Below are 5,000 nucleotides of genomic sequence, written 5' to 3'. Positions count from 1 at the left end.
GTTATTGCTCAATCTCGTGCGGCTAGAAGCCGCCTGTCCCTCTAAGAAGAAAAGTAATCGCTGACAGCACGAAGGATGTCACGCGACTAGTTAGCAGGCTAGAGTCTCGTTCGTTATCGGAATTAACCAGACAAATCGCTCCACCAACTAAGAACGGCCATGCACCACCACCCACCGAATCAAGAAAGAGCTATCAATCTGTCAATCCTTCCGGTGTCCGGGCCTGGTGAGGTTTCCCGTGTTGAGTCAAATTAAGCCGCAGGCTCCACTCCTGGTGGTGCCCTTCCGTCAATTCCTTTAAGTTTCAGCTTTGCAACCATACTTCCCCCGGAACCCAAAAGCTTTGGTTTCCCGGAGGCTGCCCGCCGAGTCATCGGAGGAACTGCGGCGGATCGCTGGCTGGCATCGTTTATGGTTAGAACTAGGGCGGTATCTGATCGCCTTCGAACCTCTAACTTTCGTTCTTGATTAATGAAAACATACTTGGCAAATGCTTTCGCTTCTGTTCGTCTTGCGACGATCCAAGAATTTCACCTCTAACGTCGCAATACGAATGCCCCCGCCTGTCCCTATTAATCATTACCTCGGGTTCCGAAAACCAACAAAATAGAACCGAGGTCCTATTCCATTATTCCATGCACACAGTATTCAGGCGGGCTTGCCTGCTTTAAGCACTCTAATTTGTTCAAAGTAAACGTGCCGGCCCACCGAGACACTCAACTAAGAGCACCCTGGTAGGATTTCAACGGGGTCCGCCTCGGGACGCGCAAGCACGCCTTCGGCTCGCCCCACCGGCAGGACGTCCCACGATACATGCCAGTTAAACACCGACGGGCGGTGAACCAACAGCGTGGGACACAAATCCAACTACGAGCTTTTTAACCGCAACAACTTTAATATACGCTATTGGAGCTGGAATTACCGCGGCTGCTGGCACCAGACTTGCCCTCCAATAGATACTCGTTAAAGGATTTAAAGTGTACTCATTCCGATTACGGGGCCTCGGATGAGTCCCGTATCGTTATTTTTCGTCACTACCTCCCCGTGCCGGGAGTGGGTAATTTGCGCGCCTGCTGCCTTCCTTGGATGTGGTAGCCGTTTCTCAGGCTCCCTCTCCGGAATCGAACCCTGATTCCCCGTTACCCGTTACAACCATGGTAGGCGCAGAACCTACCATCGACAGTTGATAAGGCAGACATTTGAAAGATGCGTCGCCGGTACGAGGACCGTGCGATCAGCCCAAAGTTATTCAGAGTCACCAAGGCAAACGGACCAGACGAGCCAATCCGATTGGTTTTGATCTAATAAAAGCGTCCCTTCCATCTCTGGTCGGGACTCTGTTTGCATGTATTAGCTCTAGAATTACCACAGTTATCCAAGTAACGTGGGTACGATCTAAGGAACCATAACTGATTTAATGAGCCATTCGCGGTTTCACCTTAATGCGGCTTGTACTGAGACATGCATGGCTTAATCTTTGAGACAAGCATATGACTACTGGCAGGATCAACCAGGGAGCTGCGTCAACGAGAGCTGAGCAGCCGGCCGCCCGGGAGTGTGTCCCGAGGGCCCGCGCGAACACGCAAGCGTCCGCTCAATTATTCTGCAAACAGGAGGAGGCTGAGCTCCCCTGCACGATACACCTCGAAACCCTCTCAGGTCCCGGCGGCGCGCAGCGCCGTCCTAAGTACTTGGTCGGGTTCGAGAGAGGCGCAATCGCCCGGAGATAGGCGAGTAGACGCTTTCAGTGCGAACACCCGTGCTCCCAACTGAGCTTGCCGCTGCCGACAGAGGCCCGGGAGCGTGCTGTCGTGGCATTGCCGGCGGGAAACAACACGCGCCACCTACGGTGACCGGCAGCTCCAACGCCAGCGCCACAGAAGGGCAAAGCCCCACTTGGGTGCAGAAGCGAACTCTCCCAGCACAGCGCACGCGCCAACACGTCCGCAGAGCTGCGATACAAACCACCTGCGAGAACCGCTGGGGGCGACCGAGCAGCAGACGGCGTCGCGACGCCGAGTGCCGGGCGGCGGCGCATCCTCAACGCACACAGTCCGCAATCGGACCAGCACACTGCAGATGTCCACCGCGCTTCGCACCGGGCTCGACAGAACCCACTTTGGCCGCCTGGCGCCGCGCGCAGGGTGCGCCGGCGCATAGCTGGGACGCCAGCCGGGCCCGTCGGCCGGCGCTCCTGCCACTGGGCGCCCCCCACCAGCCGGCTGTAGTGCGTGCGCTCACGCAGCGCGCGGCCAGCACGCCGGGCGGCCCCCCCTCACCGGCCGGGGACTGTCCCGCCAAGCCACAGCCTCGTATCGCTTCATACCCACATGGCCAACTCAGGTTCGGGGGCATGGCGGGTACCGCCGAAACAACCGGTTCACAGATGTACCGATCGTCGCTATCACCGATGCACCTGCAGCGCGAACAACCGCTCAACAACTGATTTCCAGTTCATTTGCGGATCTTTGGCAGCAAACGTATACGTCAATCTACATTTGCGAAATCTACGATTCTGGCATGCCTGCATGTTATGTGTCACGACACGCTACATCAGCCCACATACACACTGCGGCATGTACACGAGAGAACACGTGGAAGATGGTCCGCGCACGTGTGCAATGTCCCTTGCGCGGTCGACTGTCAACCGGCCTCTGTAGCATGTCGCAGATGTGGAACGCGGTCCACCGTGCTATCATGTTGTGTGGGGCAATACGATTAAATAGGAAAACCCTCGTCGCTACATCAACAGACGGCTCACGCTGATTCCCGGCAGAGGGAGGAGGGGGGGGGGGGGGGCCAACATGCAATACTTTCGTCCGTACCTACTTACCACATGTCTGTACGGCGTACAACAGTGCAATCTCGCTGTAATGGGGAGACGAGACAAGTAGCATCGTGCACAACATATGGCCCTTATGATTCGCCATTGTAGGGCGCAGCCGGTGTACGGTCAAGCATGTGCCACATTATGTCACTCAGTACGTAACGACGGATGATCAGTGTGGGTTACGCGTACATCAGCGGACAGTCCACACAGGCCGTACCACAACGTACACTGACTGCATCGACAACCGAATGCAACTGAACAGCTGCAAGGCTCATTTCACAAACAAACGCCTGACCGACCAGCTTGGAAGGGCAGGAGGGGAGGGCGATATTCGTTCTGTAGCGGTACACCCTTCCAGTGGTTAGCGGGACTGTGTAGAAAGTACGCAACACTCGAAAGACCTTTATGTGAGGGTACGCACCATGGCATCAAGAAATACACATGACACCAGAGGATCCAAGCAGTGAACTATGTTCAGAGGGTTGCTGTTAGGCAAAGCTACATTCCTGTGACGTTACATGTGACAGTTAAGGTGCAGTGTAAGTTAGGTTAAGGTGCAGTGTAAGTTAGGTTAAGGTGCAGTGTAAGTTAGGTTAAGGTGCAGTGTAAGTTAGGTTAAGGTGCAGTGTAAGTTAGGTTAAGGTGCAGTGTAAGTTAGGTTAAGGTGCAGTGTAAGTTAGGTTAAGGTGCAGTGTAAGTTAGGTTAAGGTGCAGTGTAAGTTAGGTTAAGGTGCAGTGTAAGTTAGGTTAAGGTGCAGTGTAAGTTAGGTTAAGGTGCAGTGTAAGTTAGGTTAAGGTGCAGTGTAACTTAGGTTAAGGTGCAGTGTAACTTAGGTTAAGGTGCAGTGTAAGTTAGGTTAAGGTGCAGTGTAACTTAGGTTAAGGTGCAGTGTAACTTAGGTTAAGGTGCAGTGTAACTTAGGTTAAGGTGCAGTGTAACTTAGGTTAAGGTGCAGTGTAACTTAGGTTAAGGTGCAGTGTAACTTAGGTTAAGGTGCAGTGTAACTTAGGTTAAGGTGCAGTGTAACTTAGGTTAAGGTGCAGTGTAACTTAGGTTAAGGTGCAGTGTAACTTAGGTTAAGGTGCAGTGTAACTTAGGTTAAGGTGCAGTGTAATTTAGGTTAAGGTGCAGTGTAACTTAGGTTAAGGTGCAGCGTAACTTAGGTTAAGGTGCAGCGTAAGTTAGGTTAAGGTGCAGCGTAAGTTAGGTTAAGGTGCAGCGTAACTTAGGTTAAGGTGCAGCGTAACTTAGGTTAAGGTGCAGCGTAACTTAGGTTAAGGTGCAGCGTAACTTAGGTTAAGGTGCAGCGTAACTTAGGTTAAGGTGCAGCGTAACTTAGGTTAAGGTGCAGCGTAACTTAGGTTAAGGTGCAGCGTAACTTAGGTTAAGGTGCAGCGTAACTTAGGTTAAGGTGCAGCGTAACTTAGGTTAAGGTGCAGCGTAACTTAGGTTAAGGTGCAGCGTGGGTTAGGTTAGGGGCCAACGTGGGTTAGGTTAGGGGCCAACGTGGGTTAGGTTAGGGGCCAACGTGGGTTAGGTTAGGGGCCAACGTGGGTTAGGTTAGGGGCCAACGTGGGTTAGGTTAGGGGCCAACGTGGGTTAGGTTAGGGGCCAACGTGGGTTAGGTTAGGGGCCAACGTGGGTTAGGTTAGGGGCCAACGTGGGTTAGGTTAGGGGCCAACGTGGGTTAGGTTAGGGGCCAACGTGGGTTAGGTTAGGGGCCAACGTGGGTTAGGTTAGGGGCCAACGTGGGTTAGGTTAGGGGCCAACGTGGGTTAGGTTAGGGGCCAACGTGGGTTAGGTTAGGGGCCAACGTGGGTTAGGTTAGGGGCCAACGTGGGTTAGGTTAAGGGCCAACGTGGGTTAGGTTAAGGGCCAACGTGGGTTAGGTTAAGGGCCAACGTGGGTTAGGTTAAGGGCCAACGTGGGTTAGGTTAAGGGCCAACGTGGGTTAGGTTAAGGGCCAACGTGGGTTAGGTTAAGGGCCAACGTGGGTTAGGTTGCCAGAGATGTGTCAAATCAGGATGTACGTTTGGCTGGTGTCAGGTGGTGGGTTGGTTCGATGCCTTTATAAGGGGTGTGGCCAAAGGGTATTTTATTACTTGTACCTTTTGTGTTGTGGCGTGGCGTTGCGTCCTGTGTTGATACTGGGTGGACCACTGTGGGTGT

At 53.3% G+C, this 5,000-nt stretch overlaps 1 non-coding gene across 1 annotated transcript in view; it reads right to left on the bottom strand.

Annotated features, from left to right (window-relative positions):
- The window catches only part of LOC126317644 (small subunit ribosomal RNA), a 1,893-nt gene extending 376 nt beyond the window's left edge, over nucleotides 1-1,517 (bottom strand). The window contains exon 1 of the ribosomal RNA XR_007556789.1: nucleotides 1-1,517. This exon is cut by the window's left edge and continues 376 nt beyond it. This is a non-coding gene — a ribosomal RNA (small subunit ribosomal RNA).
- Between the last annotated feature and the right edge of the window lie 3,483 nt (nucleotides 1,518-5,000).

The sequence above is a fragment of the Schistocerca gregaria genome, unplaced genomic scaffold, assembly GCF_023897955.1.
Source record: "Schistocerca gregaria isolate iqSchGreg1 unplaced genomic scaffold, iqSchGreg1.2 ptg000640l, whole genome shotgun sequence".
NCBI classification, from domain to species: Eukaryota; Metazoa; Arthropoda; class Insecta; order Orthoptera; family Acrididae; genus Schistocerca; species Schistocerca gregaria.
The sequence above is the reverse complement of the archived record's forward strand: the minus strand, read 5'-3'. Positions and strand labels throughout refer to the sequence as shown.